Source organism: Nicotiana tabacum, chromosome 20, assembly GCF_000715075.1.
Source record: "Nicotiana tabacum cultivar K326 chromosome 20, ASM71507v2, whole genome shotgun sequence".
Taxonomy (NCBI): domain Eukaryota; kingdom Viridiplantae; phylum Streptophyta; class Magnoliopsida; order Solanales; family Solanaceae; genus Nicotiana; species Nicotiana tabacum.
In genome coordinates, this window is record NC_134099.1 from 143,908,525 (window position 1) to 143,924,890 (window position 16,366).

The following is a 16,366-nucleotide window of genomic DNA, read 5'->3' on the forward strand; positions in this document are numbered from 1 at the left end:
GTTGTTTGAGTCCAAAAGAACCACATTTTGGTTCCGGCCCCCTGCTAGGAGGGGCAAGACTACCAAAGCCCTAGGCAAAGGCAAGAAGTAATAAGAAGAACTGACAACTTCAGAAGTTCTTCCGAACACGCTCCAGCTCATCGGTCTTGTCGGCTGTAGGAGCAATACTCCATAAAGGCCGAATGAAACTTTTATGTTGACTTTAGGGCATCTCCAATCTTTACCTCATTTTTTTTTCAAAATGGGGATTTCCCTATTTTAGGACAACTTACTCCAACCATTCCCCCATTTTTTCCCCAAACATTTTTATATTCTTCTAATTCTTCTATATTATATTATATTATTATTTTTCATTTCAATTTCATTTTTTAATTTCCATTAAACAAATTCCATCTTTTATTTTTATTAATTTATAATTTCCATAATTAAAACAATTTCATAAAATTTTAAATAATATAATTTGTAAGCAATTATTATAGATTAACTAATAATTCAAATAAAAGTGAAATCATTGTGATACAAGATTAATTAAATACATATTACATAACGATAAAATTCATTCGAAATACTACATAAATATCCAACTTCAACCTCTAGTATTCTCCCATAAATGATCTATTAATGCATTACGAAGTGCAAAATGAGCATCTTTGTCCTTAATTCTTCTATGTCGAAATAAAAATTCTTGAAATCGTTGATTTTTATCTACTGCCATTTCTACATAAAAATAATAAATGCACGAAAATTAATTTATCAAAATTATACACCAAAGTTAAGATATAATATTAATAAAATAAAGACATTACATAAACATAATTAGATATATATAAAGAGATAAATTAAAAGATTAAATAATAAAATAATAAAAAAAATGATGAATAGTAATGGGGGAGATGAATAGTGTACCCCCATATTTGAGGGAACACTATTCATCCCCCATTTTGGGGACAAAAATGGGGGAGGGTTGGAGCTAAATTCCCCCAAATATTTCCCCCATTACGCGGGATGGGGGCAAGGTTGGAGATAGCCTTAGGGCATCTCCAACCTTTACCCCATTTTTGGTCCCCAATACTCAAATCATTCCCCCATTTTTTTCCCCTAAGTTTTTTATATTCTTCTCTCTCTTCTATATTATATTATTATCTTTCATTTCAATTTCATTTTTTAATTTCTATTAAACAAATTCCATCTTTTATTTATTAATTTATAATTTCCATAATTAAAAAAATTCCGTAAAATTTTAAATAATATAATTTGCAAGAAATTATTATAGATTAACTAATAATTCAAATAAAAGTGAAATCATTGCGATACAAGATTAATTAAATACATATTACATAACGATAAAATAATAAATGCACAAAAAATAATTTATCAAAATTATACACCAAAGTTAAGATATAATATTAATATTATAAAGACATTACATAAACATAATTAGGTATATTTAAAGAGATAAATTAAACGATTAAATAATAAAATAATAATAAAAAATTGATGAATAGTAATGGGGGAGATGAATAGTGTACCCCATATTTGAGGGAACACTATTCATCCCCCATTTTGGGGACAAAAATGGGGGAGGGTTGAAGCTAAATTCCCCCCAAAATTTCCCCAATTATGGGGGATGGGGGCAAGGTTGGAGATGGCCTTACAAGAGAAACATCTTTTGACGGTTGTGAGATATTATACCTAGGAGGGCAAGGTTCGAGCTTCCCTTCCTGAAGCGGGAGAGAACATCACCACTCACCAGGAAGGTTTCTTATTTGTCTTCACCTACCTGTTTACTCTCGGTTTCAAGACAACCATTATCCCGGTGATCAAGGACTTTTGTAAGCCATTCAACGTTTGTTGGGGTTAGCTAGGACCAAACGTGTGGCCATTAATGGATTTCCTGAGGTTCCTTGCTGAGAAAGTGATTAGTGTTACTAGAACTGAAGGATTCCCATGCCCTCGCTGGGTAGGTTTCTCTTATCTTGTTCTTGGTCTATTAATTTAAAGACTCAGCCGGTCATTTGAGTATTATATCTCTATTCCCCCATTTATTGCTTATTCTATATTTCTTTGTCGCTATGTAACTTGTCAGGATAGTTGGTTTGGTTCCGGGGATATTTTGGAATGAATTGGGACACTTAGTCCCAAGGTTACAAGCCTAAGTTGAAAGAGTTTATCGGATGTTGACTTATGTGTAATGACTCCAAAATGGAGTTTTGATGGTTCCAATAGATCCATATGGTGATTTTGGACTTAGGAGTATATCCGGATATTGATTTAGATGTCCGTAGGTGATTTTGGCTTGAATTGGCGAAAGCTGAAAAATTGATGTTTGGAGAGTTGAGAAGTTTGATCGAGAGTTGACTTTATGGTTATTGGACTCGGATCTTGGTTTCGGAAGTTGGAATAGATCTGTTGTATCATTTATGACTTGTGTGCAAAATTCAAGGTTAATCGGAGTTGGTTTGGTATGTTTCGGCATTAGTTTTGGAAGTTAGAAGTTCATAAGTTCATTGAGCTTGAATCGATGCGCGATTCATGGTTCTAGTATTATTTAATGTGATTTGAGGCTTCGAGCGAGTTCGTATGATATTTTGGGACTTGTTGATATGTTTGGTTTAGGTCCCGGGGGACTCAGGTGAATTTCGGATGGTTAACGGATTGAAATTAGACTTAGAAGAGTTGCTAAAGTTGTTGATGCCCTTGCTTCTTGCTTCCTCTTACGCAATCACGGGGAGGGTAAGGTCTGGTAGGTGGGAATTTATTCTATGCAATCGCGTGGTTAAGGTTGCGATCGCAAATCCTTGTGGGAGTTGTATTATGCAATCGCGTGAGAGAAGACGAGTCCGTGAAGAGGAAGAGGAGGTGTGGGAGTTCCAAGCGTTGTTCATCGCGATTGCATGAGGCTGTCCACGATCGCGACTTGGAGCGTGCATCTACGTAAAAGGTTTTTGGCTACTGAAGATTTTGTTCTTCGGGATCGCGAAGGAAATTCTGCGATCGCAATGTAATCACTGGGCTTACTATTAAAATAACAAAATCGAGGGTTTGAACCCATTTCTTATATTTTGAGCTAGACACCTCGGATTTGGGCGATTCTTGGATGGATTTTCAAGGAGTTAATTGGGATAAGTGATTCTAACTCGTATTTGATTGTTATACATGAATCTATCATTGTTTCTACCATTTAATTATTGTTTTGGGTTGGAAAAATTGTAGAAACTTCATCGACTTTAATTTGAGGATTTGAAGGTCTAGTTGAGATCAGAATTGAGTAATTTTGGTGTGGTTGGACTCGTTGTTCAATGAGTGTTCGGATTTTATTTATTTTGTCGCATTCTGAGACATGGACCTGAGGTTGACGTTTTGGGTTGACTTTTTGACTTTTGCTAAAAAACCTAACTTTATCATATGGAATTGATTCATATAGCTTGTGTTGATTGTATTAAGTTGTTTGTGGATAGATTCGAGCCATTCGAAGGCTGATTCGTGAGGCAACGGCTTGTTGGATTAGATATTTGCGCGGGTTGAGGTAACTAACACTTCGAAACTTGGTTCTAAGGGCATGAATCCCTGAAATACATGTTATGTGGTTGGTGTTGAGGTGACGCACATGCTAGGTGACAGGTGTGTGAGCGTGCACCATAGTAATTGTGACTTGGTCGACTCCGTAGAACTATGTAGTCATCTAATCTTGTTATTATTCATGTATTCTCCATGTGTTAGAAGAATTGAGTCGTGAATCATGTTAGAAAATCATGTTTAGGCTATAAGTTGGTGTTGTTGGGATCCAGAGAAGTCATTTTACTATTGAATATTATTTGCTTAATTTGTAATCATGTACTCAGTCACATCTATCATTTGCATATCATATCTCAGTCTCCGTTGCCATTTATTGTTACATCAAATTTCATTGTTTGCTGATTGCTATGAGATTTGTAAGCCTGAGAGACTGGAGAGATTGATGACTGAGTGAGGTCGAGGGTCTGATTGTGAGTGATATTTATGGGATCAGGCTACACGCTGCAACAGACTTTATTGATTCATGTCATGATTGGCTTATATTAGTGCTTAGGCAGGATCTGCCCCTCTGGAGTCTGACATACCAGTAGTGGACACAGGTACCTACTGAATGCAAGTACCAAGTGATTGGGAGTGCTGTGTGATTGAGAGTGCTGAGTGATTGAGAGTACTGAGTGATTGAGGGTGTTGTGAGTTTGAATAATCCGAGAGTATGTATATGACTTTATCACTGTGTTGTGTTACATTTGACATGTAGATATAGACATGTAACATTCCTCATATCAGTCATACTTGGCATATTTTATCTATGTTGATCTTAACTGTTAAACACTTTAAAGCATGTCTACATTTTTGAACTGTCTAGAAACTGATTATTAGATTTTCTCTCTGAGTTATTACTGTTATTAGCTGAATTTGGACTGTACCTTCTGAGCTCATCACTACTTTCAGCTCAAGGTTAGTCTTATTACTTATTGAGTACATTGGGTCGGTTGTACTCATACTAGGCTCTGCACTTTGTGTGCAGATTCATGTACTTCTAGGTACGACAGTTGCTAGATTCAGAGCTTTATCTGTTTGGAGACTATTGAGGTAGCTGCCTTGGCGTCAGCAGACCTCGACTCTCCTTCTTTTCAGTTTATAAGCACTGTTCTACCTTTCATGATAGTTGTTTTGGCAATTAGACTGTATTGTCATTTAGATGTTCATGTACTCAGTGACACCCGAATTTTGGGAATATTGTATTTGAGTCGCAGTATTACTTATAGACTATTTATGAGAGATTATTGTTCAACCTGTTTCATCTTATTTTTAATTTAAAAATACGTAGTTATTTGTGGTTGTCCGCTTGTCTAGTACTGTGAGGCACCATCACGACATGTTGAGTTTTGGGTCGTGGCAAGTGGAAGTTATAGGAATAGTTTAACATACATGATGTTGTCTCCATTTACATACATTCATGTCTTTGCGGGCTCTTCATTGAAGTATTTCTTGTGTCTTGGTTTGCATGTCATAGTGGGTTCTACCCCCTGTGCTTTCAGCCTCGAACAGTAAGTAATCACAGGGTTTCTAGGCCTTTATATGTCGAACACACGAGTATGAAATCTCTTTCCAACATGGTCTATAGTTCCTGTGAATTTTCCTAGAAACAATTAATGTTAAAGTATTTTGGGAATGGAGAAATCAACATTTCATAATTGGAAATTAGAGTATTGGATACGTTACTTTCTCTGAAATCACATTAGAATTTTCTTGCTCCTAAAATATTTAGAAAATGGGGTGCTTTCGACTTTTATTTAATCAACTTGACCTCTAGTGTGCAAGTAGTGAATGCAGCTATCATGATATTCGGCTTAATGTATGTGTATTTATATGCATGTCGCCTCGCATTTTAATCATATTTCATAGTTTGTATGTATAATTTAATGCTTTATGCTAATTTGTGGTATTTTTATGTGTGAGAGTTATCCGGGAGCAATGTAGGACAAAAGTGCACGATTTGAAGCAAAACAAGAAGAAAGCGAAAAGTCCGCCCAGTCTAGCACCGAGGCTAGCGCGTTGGGCTTCCTGGGGCACAGAAAATAGACTTGAATTTTTTAGGCAATTTTCCAGCACAGGGTCAGCGCGACGCGCTGCCCAGGACACTGGGTGATTGGGTATTCTCCTGCTTCGTGTAGGACAAGGTCTTTTTCGGGTCCTACACATCCCCAACTCATATAAAAAGAAGTCTAAACTTATTTTGAAGGGAGAGACGCCACTTTGAGAGAAAAATACAAGCACGGAATACTCGAGAGCAAGAATTCTCAGTTTTTCTTCATCTTTCTTGGTATTTCAACTTCAAACACTTGTAAAATTGTTTAACTTTATCATGAGTGGCTAAAACCCATTTGTTTTGGGGTTCTGATTTAGCCATGAATAGTGTTGTTTGAAATTGATTTTGCCTTGATTATAATTCGCTAATATATGGTTGCTTCTTCAATTTTGTGTTTTGTTGCTTAATTGTCTCGCCAACAATTAGGTTATATTTACTATATATGCTATGTTTGGGAAAGCTACGTCTAGATTAGAGAAGAACTGAAGAGAACATGATCTTAACTCTAAGTGGGGAGCGAATTTGTGGCTAAGATAGGAATATACCTAATCACTATGCTTAATTGAATAACGTAATTTTAATGCGTTCTTAATAGATTGATTCCATAGGAATATATGCATTAATCTATTTTGAATAAGCGAGCAGTAATTTGGAAGAATGCTACAAGAGTATTTACTCGATTAATTAGCAACCATAAGCGAACTGCATGAAAATGAGAGTTAATTAGAACACAATAGGATTGGTGAATCGATCACAATCATGGAATATTTATCTCTACTGATTTCTCAACAACCATTTTTTACTCACTTAATTAATTACTTGTTACATTCATTACTTAGTTATAATCGCACAATTCAACTCTGATTGACTCGACTGAAAAACAATTTTAGTAAAATTAGTAGGTAGTTAAAACATGTCTCCGTGGGTTAGACACTCTACTTATCATTACTTGTTAACTACGTATACTTGCATGTACATTTGAGAGCAACACATTTTTGGCGCCGTTGCCGGGGACTTGAATATTGACTACTTTACTAGCTTTTACTTTTGTTGTCTATTTCGTCAAGTCTAACGTTACTTATTGGTTTCTCTACTCTACGGAACTTTGTTTGAATGCAAAGGGTCGGGAGCCAAGATAGACTTCAAGGCTTTGACCCTGAACCTGAGAGAACATTTTACAGGAGGTTGAGGGAAGCAAGGGACACAAATAATCTTCAAGCACTTGTTCAACTTCCCGTGGACATAGCAGACGAGCAACATACGGCAGTTCAGGAAGTGGCGATGCCTAGCATTGCTAATATCACCTCCAGATCGTGAAGCCCAGGATCATTGGGCACTTTGAGCTGAACAGGGCATGATCCAACTGTTACATGCAAACGGGTAATTTATGGGTCTTCCACTTGAGGATCCACAAAAATACATTCTGAACTTCTTGGAGATTAGTGATACTTATATCACTAATGTCCAAGAAGTTCAGAATGTATTATTGTGGATATATTACTAATGGAGTTACTCCGGACTATGTGAGGCTCATACTATTTCCGTTCTCTTTGTTGGGCAAAGTAAAGAGGTGGTTGAAGGCGGAATCGACTAAATCTATTACATAGTGGAAAAATCTAGTTAGAAAATTTTTGGCACGATTCTTCCCCTCAGGCAAAACTGCAAAGATCAGAAGTGAAATAGTAGCCTTTAAACAGAAGTCAGGCAAGTCTTTATATTCAGCTTAGGAGAAGTTCAAGGGGCTGCTTATGGATTGTCCTCATCATAACCAAACTAATGAAGTGTTGGCTCATACCTTCATACAGGGACTACACCCAGAGACCAAGATTGTGGTAGACGTTGCAACGGGAGGTCAAGTGTTGGAGAAAAGCTTTGATGAGATTTATGTATTGTTGAACAATTTCTCCAAAAGTAATCCTAACTGGAAGGGAGAGATGAGCAGACACACAGTTCAAAAATCCGTAGGGGTCGTTGATTTAGATGTTGTTTCTGCACTATCAACGTAGGTCATCATATTGGCCAATCAAGTCAATACGATGACCTTGGTCATCAATAAGCAACAAGCTCATCCAGTGCAGCAGGTTCAGATATTTTATGAAGTATGTGGAGAGAGTTACGAGCGATCTATGCCTAGCAAATCTAGAGTTTGTATGTTTTTTGTATAATGTAAATCGAGGATAGACAAATCAGTATGAGAACACCTACAATTCAAACTGGATGAACTATACAAACTTTTCTAGGGGTGAAAATCAAGGTACTTAGAATCAGTACATGCCACAAGCTCCTCAACAGCAATATAGACTACCACAGGCTGCACAACCAACAAACTTTAGGATTCATATTGAAGATATGATAAAGAAATTGATGCTGACCAACAGGCCAAGCGACAACCCACTCAGTAACTATTCAGAATTTAGAGCGACAAATGGGGAAACTTGCTAATGCCCAAAATACTCGGCCAGCTGGGGCTCTTCCAAGTGACACTGAGGCTAATCTAGGGCTCCTATTAATGTCGTGTCACTAAGTAATGGCAGACAATTAGCATAATTTCTATCGAAGAAGAGAAAACAAGTGACTTTTGGCGAAAAACATGCCACCATAGAAGTAGAAACAGAAAATGCAAAGGAGTTAGAGAAGCCAATTGAAGAGGCGGTGACAAAGCAACCACAACCAATAGTTGCAAAGCCACCACCTCTATTCCCTCAAATATTGTAGAAATTGAAGGATAATACAGCTTACAAGAAGTTTCTTGATATCTTGAAGCAAGTGCAAATTAATATTACACTGGTAGACATCCTGCCGGAAGTGCCTAAATATGCAAATATATCAAAGATATTGTGGCAAATAAGAGAAGGTTAGTCAATTTCGAGATTGTGGCACTTACTGAAGTATATAGTTAAAGAATTCAAAGCAAGCTACCTCAGAAGTTGAAGGATCCAGGTTGTTTGACTATCCAAATTTCACAGTAAGCAGACAGTCGGACAAACCTTATGTGATCTTAGAGCGAGCATCAATTTAATGCCACTATCTGTCTTCAGGCAGTTGGGGCTGGGTGAACCGCTACCAGTTATTGTAATCTTGTAGTTGGCGGATCACTCCCTTGCTATTCCAGAATGGGTGATTGAAGATGTGCTAGTCTAAGTGGGTTCTTTCATATTCCCTGTTGATTTCATTATCTTCGACTACGGGCCTGATCAGGAAGTCCTATTTATTTTACGGTGTCCATTCCTAGACATGGGTCAAGCTATTATTGATGTTTGTAAAGAAAAGATGACAATAAAAGTGGGTGATCGAGTGTAGGTCTTCAATATTTATAAAGCACTTAAATTATCAGTCCACTATGAAGGGTTATCCATGATTTCTTTGGTGGAAAGTGATGTGCCCTCGGTGATGCCTTATATGAGCCCCACAAAACCTCTTGAACGAGCTTTATTGGGGGGATGAAGAAGAAAGTAAAGATGAATTGGTGGAAGAAATTGAGCAAGTCCTCAACATGGCTTGCAAGTATGTCCATGGGCTTGGGAGATTTGAGGAATTGGATCGACCAATTACTCTGACCCCTCCTAAATTGTCTATTGAAGAAGCTCCGAAACTGGAGCTCAAGCCTCTACTAGCACACCTGTGATATGCTTACTTGGGGAGCTCTGAAATGTCGCTAGTGATTGTTTCATCCACCTTGCCCAACGTGCAAGAAGAAAAGCTGCTAAGGGTGCTTCGCAAGCACAAAGAGCCATTATGTGGACAATTGTTGATATTAAAGGAATCAGTCCATCATTCTGCATGCATAATATTTTTTTGGAAGATGGACCTCACCCCAGTGTTGAGCAACAAAGGAGGTTTAATCCCATTATGAAGGAGGTCGTGAATAAGGAAGTAATTAAGTGACTTGATGTAGGTATCATTTTTCCTATTTCTTATAGCAATTGGGTAAGTCTAGTGCAATGTGTGCCTAAAAATAGCGGGATAACCGTGGAAGAAATGAGAAAAATGAGCTAATTCCTACTCGCACCATGACTGGGTGGAGAGTCTGCATTGACTATAGAAGGATCAACAAAGCAACCCCTAAGGACCACTTTCCTCTTTCGTTCATTGACCAGATGTTGGATATGTTAGCTAGGCATGAGCACTATTGCTTCTTCAATGGTTATTCGGGGTACAATCACATTGTTATAGCCCTAGAGGATCAGGAAAAAATTATCTTCACGTGCCCTTATGGTACTTTTCTTTTAAGCGAATGTCATTCGGCCTTTATAATGCACCGACTACTTTTCAGAGGTGCATAATGACCATTTTCACCGATATGATGGAAAATTTTGTAGAAATATTCATGGATGACTTTTCAGTCTTTGGGCCTTCTTATGATGTTTGTTTGAAGAATTCGGCCAAGGTGTAGGCACGATGTGAAGAAATGAATTTGGTGCTAAATTGGGAGAAGTGCCACTTCATCGTGCGAGAGGGCATTGTTTTAGGTCATAGAGTCTCGAAGAGCGTCATTGAAGTTGATAAGGCAAAGGTGGAGGCAGTTGCAAAATGGCCTCCACCCATATCTTTGAAGGGTGTACAGAGTTTTTTGGGGCACACAGGTTTTCATAGATGCTTTATTAAAGACTTTTCATAAATTGCTACTCCATTGTGCAAGTTGCTCGAAATGGATGTGACATTCAGATTTGCGGAAGCCTGTCCGAAGGCGTTCGAGGAACTTAAGGTGAACTTGTGGCGCCGGATTGGTCCTTGACATTTGAACTTATATGTGATGCACGTGACCATGTTATTGGGGCAGTGTTAGGCCAGAGGAAGGACAAGATATTTTACTCCATACACTATGTAAGTAAGACTCTTGATGATGCACAATTGAATTACACCACTACTGAGAAGGGGCTGTTAGTAGTTGTGTGGGTCTTTGAGAACATTCGGTCTTACTTGGTGGGAACAAAAGTCATAGTCCACACCGATCATGCAGCAATCAGGAATCTATTTTCAAAAAAAGAATCCAAAGCTAAATTGGTGTGCTGAGTTTTCTTATTTCAAGAATTTGACGTAGAAATACAAGATCAGAAGGGCATAGAAAACCAAGTGGCCGACTCACCTATCGCGGTTTGAAAATCATGAGCGTGTAGATGAAGGTGAAATATTAAGGAGACATTCCCTGATGAGCAACTTTTTGCCATCACATATGACCCTACCCCATGGTATGCAGACTATGTGAATTATCTTGTGAGTGGAGTTCTTCCTCCCGAAATTCAATATGAAGCTAGGAAGATATTTTTTATATGATGTGAACTTTTACTACTAGGATGATCTATTCTTGTACAGACAGTGCGCTGACAAATTGATGAGGAGATGCATTCCGTCAAAAGAGGTGGAACAAGTGTTGTATAATTTCCATAACTCGCCTTATGGGGTCCATCATGGAGGCGATAGTACGGCTATAAAGATGTTGCAATCGGGATTCTATTGGCCAACATTGTTCAAGGATTCCCATGCATTTGTTAAAAAGTATGACCAATGCAAGAGAATAGGAACTATCACGAGAAGGCATGCGATGCCTTTGAATAATATCCTAGAGGTGGAGATTTTTTATGTGTGGGGCACAGACTTCATGAGACAATCAGTGGACTACACATTCAAATAGGCAAAGGCTGTTACATTGCCAACCAATGGTACCAAGGTGGTGGCCACTTTTGTGTAGAAGAATATATTCTCGAGGTTTGGGACTCAATGGGCTTTGATTAGTGATGAAGGCACACATTTCTACAATCGGTTATTGAATAACCTTCTAGCCAAATACAGGGTCTGCCATAGAGTCGCCACTATATATTACCCGCAAACAAGTGGACAAGTTGAAGTGTCCAATAGAGAAATAAAATAAAATATTAGAGAAAACAGTAAGTGTGAACAGAAGAATTGGGCTGCAAAGTTACATGATACCTTGTGGGCATATAGAACTGCATACAAAACACTAATTAGAGCATCTCCATACAAACTTGTGTATGGAAAGGCATGTCACTTGCTGGTTGAACTTGAACATAAAGAGTATTGGGTAGTCAAGAAGTTGAATATGGACTTGGAAGCTGTGAGCGAGAAGAGGCTCTTGCAATTGAATGAGTTAGATGAGTTCAGGTTTCACTCTATGAAAATTCTAAGCATTACAAGGAGAAAATCAAAAGATGGCATAACATGCGTATCAAGTCTCATCACTTTTAACCAGGCCAAAAGGTACTGTTGTTCAATTTCAGGCTCAAGCTATTTCCTGAGAAGTTAAAATTGAGGTGTTCAGGTCCATTTGAGGTGGTGAAAGTCACCCTATATGGTGCAATCAAGCCGCGCGCTTTAAATGATGAAAGACAATTTTTGATGAACGAGCAAAGGATCAAGCACTATTGGGGAGGTGTCATTGATCGTCAGAAGTCCAAAGTAATACTCACTGATGATTAAGTGATGCCATACGTCATGTCGCAACGTTAAATCAGGCATTTGTTAGGAGGCAACCTAGTTTTTATTGCTTTTGTAGATTAGCTTTTTTTTTCCAGTTAGAATAGACTAGAGTTTAGTTTTTCTTTGTAGTCATAGATATCGTAGGTAGGAATGGTGTGGAATGAGTAATAGATGTATAAAATGTTTGGAGGGATCCGGGATTCATTCAAAATAAAAAGTGAACGAACTAGCGTCCAGGTTAGCGCGTCGCACTGCCCGGCGCACAAAAAGCAGAAGAAATTCCCCCAGCCAGCGTTGATCTAGCGTGACGCGCTGGGCTGGGGTACATGTAACTTTTTTTATTTTTTGCATTTTTCGTTTTTCACTCTTGAATTAACCCATTGACCTCGAACTGGATACACATTTTCACTCTCGTAACAACTCATACCCACAATCCATACCCATGACCCAAACAAGTTAAAATAACTCCCCTCCCAATTCCTTCTCATATGCTATTCTCTCTGTCATGACCCAAAACTACGTGACCGCACCCGACACGCTATTCAACCCGGACGAACCAAACAGTATAAGAATATCCACCTATATGAAAAATATCTACATGCGGAAACCTTTTTGAAAAAACGATCATTTTAAATTATTAGAAACCATACATGAAACAAAATCTTTAAATCCCTCATTTTTCAATAATTGAAAAATACGAAAGAATGACAATATTTCTTTCATGCATGCCATATGATTAACTCTCGATTTCAACACCAAAAGAATAACTACTGTCTATGGTATCTCTAAGATACAAGGATGAAATAAATATTTGGGATAAACCCCAATCAAAAGTAAGTATGATCAACATGAAGGCTACCACAAAATAGAAGTGGTGCCTTGCTATATGTCTCGGAAAGAGAGTCATCCTAGCCTCATCTAATATCACATACCACGTCTCACCGTAAAAATATATAAAGTAAGCGGGACCCTAGAGAGGGGCCCCTGAGGGCTGAGTACACCACTACGGTACTCAATAAGTGTCATAGACTCTCTCTAATCCAAGTTCCTAGGACAAGGCTTTATAAAAATAATGCAGCCAATATTTGATATAAAACGTTAACAATTATATCAATTCACGTTCTTTATTATTTCAAATGAAAAGACTTGAAAAATATAAATCATGATACAGATTATTAAAACATTTATATCAACGCATGATTCTAATAAGAATTACGCAAAACAATTTCAACTTCAATAAGTCATTGGAATCTCTTTCGATGCCTTAGGCCTAAACATAACAAAATTATCTTTTACTTTTTTACTGGGAGTACTATACCATCATCGATACAAGAAGGTCAACTAAGTTATGTATCGGCAAGTATTATGTACTGTACTTGCTCATGTTGTCTCATCTCTCTCCCCAAACTCTCTCTATTTATAGAACTGGGGTCTGTGTGGGCGGCCTGCATGGGCCACCATCCTGGCCATGTAGCTTGCGTGGGCCACGTAACATGGCCATGCAGTTGGAGGTCTTCTTCTCTTCTTCATCCCTTATTTTGGAACGGGCCATGTAGCCTGTGTTGGTCATGCATCTTGGCCAAGTAGGGGTTCGGTGATTTTTCTAAGCTTCTTTATTCAATTTTCCAAAGTTATTTCCTTAGACACTTTATGTAGGGAGCTATGGCCCTCATAACCTTCATGCCCAAGTATTGTGATGATCTGGATACCTTTGTGTGGGCCCACACATACTTTGAGGCCTCGCTAATTATTCTCATAAGCTTGAATTAGGTATAATCTTGTTAGAAAAATTTATGGGGCTTTACACTCTCCTCTCTATCCCCGTTGGTTTTTCTCCCTCTCTCTCAATTTTTAATTATTCTCTCTTGCTCTCATCTCAAACACAAGTATGTTTATTCCTTTTCTCTTGTTTTTGTTTGGTTTCTATTTTTTGCAATCCCCTAATTTTCCCTCCCCATCCGAACCCCACTCCCCAAAACTCCCATTAGTTTTTCTTTCACTTGATTTATGTGGTGGTTAGTGGGTTGAGTAAAAACGAGATTAATTGTTGAAATTTGGTTTTGAATGTATTACGCGAAGTAGTAAACTACAATTCCCTCTACTCCTTTCAAATTTAGGAGGATAAACATGCTACACCATTGTTGAATTAACTTGAACCCACTAGATGCCCACCACATGTTCGATAAAATGCTTGAACGAGTAAGTTGTGCATCAGTGAAGTCTGAGTAGCCGAGTGTTGTTGTATTCTAGTTTGGGTTAAGTGTGGGGGGTCTTGGGGTGATTTGACAAAGCCCAAAACTTGTGTTAGATGATTACTATACCATAACCACCCTACTTACGATTTTTTTGTATGAATTGTATATGTTGTACTTGGTTAGAATTAGTTAGTGTATTGTGTTAATTGTAGTAATTGGGGGTCGTGTGTTTCTTGCTTGCGTACCTATTGACTTTGTGTTGAAACATTTGTGTGTTTTCTGAACAACTTTTGTGAGTATATCGCATAGAACCTTCGGTTCTAAGTGTGAGGGCATCTTTAACTTTTACTTTAACCTTAAGCGAATTTCTTGATTCAGTCTCACATTCAAGTTGATTGTTTTGTAGGTTGTAATGGCTCGTGATGGTGTTAGCAAAGGAAAAGGTGCGGGGAAGTCCTCAACTACTGCTCCCCCTTCTAAAAAGCGCAAGCAAGGTGATGGGTCGTCTCAGCAAGCTTAAGGAAAGCAAGTTGTTGAAGAGTCTGGAACTACACCCGCGGGACCGCGCCCAAGTTGAAGTTAGTTTTCGAGGATGCTATCCAATTATATCACAACTTCGAGCTATATGGGAGATATGTTTCTGAAATGAGGATCAATGTGACCGCTTGGATAGGAACTTCCGCTGAGGTGCTCGCAAGATTGAAGAGTTTTAAGATGGAGAAATTGCTTGAGTGCCCCGAACATGCCAACTTGAGCATCATAAAGGATCTATATGCAAACTAGAACAAGCACAAATGCATTTCCTAGGTAAAAAGAAAGGAGGCGAAACTAGACAGGGAATCTTTGTGCAAGTTCTTGGGGGTTGACTATCCTAACCCGCAGGTTTTGGCCAAGTTTGTGAGGTGACCGGGCTACACTGCTATTCGTTACACTCTTTGTGGCATAGATTGCAATTCCAAGTGGACAAGGGTCAAGGGTAATATGATGAGCTTCTTCCAGGTTGATTTCAACAAGTATGCCAAGGTGTGGCAGAATTTTATGCAAGCTACACTAATGCTTGTGGAGCACAACAATGGATGCACCCATGCTCAGGTGTGCTTGATTTATTTCCTGATGACTGGGAGGCCAGTCAATGTTGGTGAGATCATGTTGGCAAAGATGGCCCGTACGCGGCTCGGGCGAAAGATCAAAAGGTATTTCTATGGTAATTTGTTGACCAAGTATATGTTATATATCCCGTGAGGTGCTTGAGTACCCTGGGTATGATAACATGGTGAAAGCTCCGAAAGTATTGATGGACATTATGGCATTTCTAGATATCACTACTAAGCTAAGCCTGGCAACTCAAAATGAGTGTGAGAAAAATTTTAACAGGTATATATCTTTGTGAGCACGTGATTTTTGTTTTCGCGACAATCACTCCAAAAGAAACAAAAATAATAGCAATTGGTCTTGCTGTACAATTTTGGATTTTACGTGGCATTTTTGTTAGTTATTTGTGATCTTGTCCATGTTTTATCAAACAAAATACAAAAAAAATATGTGTTGTGTGTAGTTGAACCATAATCCGGTTATTAAAACGAAAATCACAAAATATGCATCTTTTGTCCTATTTGTTGCCTTGGTGTGATTTTACCTATTTTAAATATTTTAATATGTGTGTAATAATTACATTAAGTGTTAATTAATGGTGTTTAATTTTGTTTAATTAGGTTTTGTGTTTTAAAAAATTAGAAAATAAAAGAAAAAGGGTGCAAATTGGTTTAAATCGGACTGGGCCCGTTTTCATTTGTTAATCTGAGGCCCAAAAGCATACCGGTCCAACAGACCCATCTCCCAGGCCTCCAAACGATGTAGTTTGACACCAAAACTACGTCGTTTCAGGGGGCAACCCATCTCAGCCGTTCAAGCCACCCTGATCTAACGGCCCTCATCATATCCCCAGTACCCACATACAAACCCGACCCATTCAACCCAGAACCAACCCGACCCCAATACTAAACCAACCGACACCGTTTGGATTAACCCTTGAATCCAGGCCGTTGATCTCGAGTGATCTAACGTCCAAGACCCAACCATCCACCCCGTATAAAAGCCTCCATATCATACCCTGCCCCCTATCCAAGCA

The 16,366-nt window shown here is 38.4% G+C and overlaps 1 non-coding gene across 1 annotated transcript; it reads right to left on the reverse strand.

Moving 5' to 3' along the window:
- Positions 1 to 7,272: 7,272 nt before the first annotated feature.
- LOC142174990 (small nucleolar RNA R71) lies at positions 7,273 to 7,379 on the reverse strand. The gene has a single exon (XR_012704187.1). It is a non-coding gene; the product is annotated as a small nucleolar RNA R71 (small nucleolar RNA).
- Between the last annotated feature and the right edge of the window lie 8,987 nt (positions 7,380 to 16,366).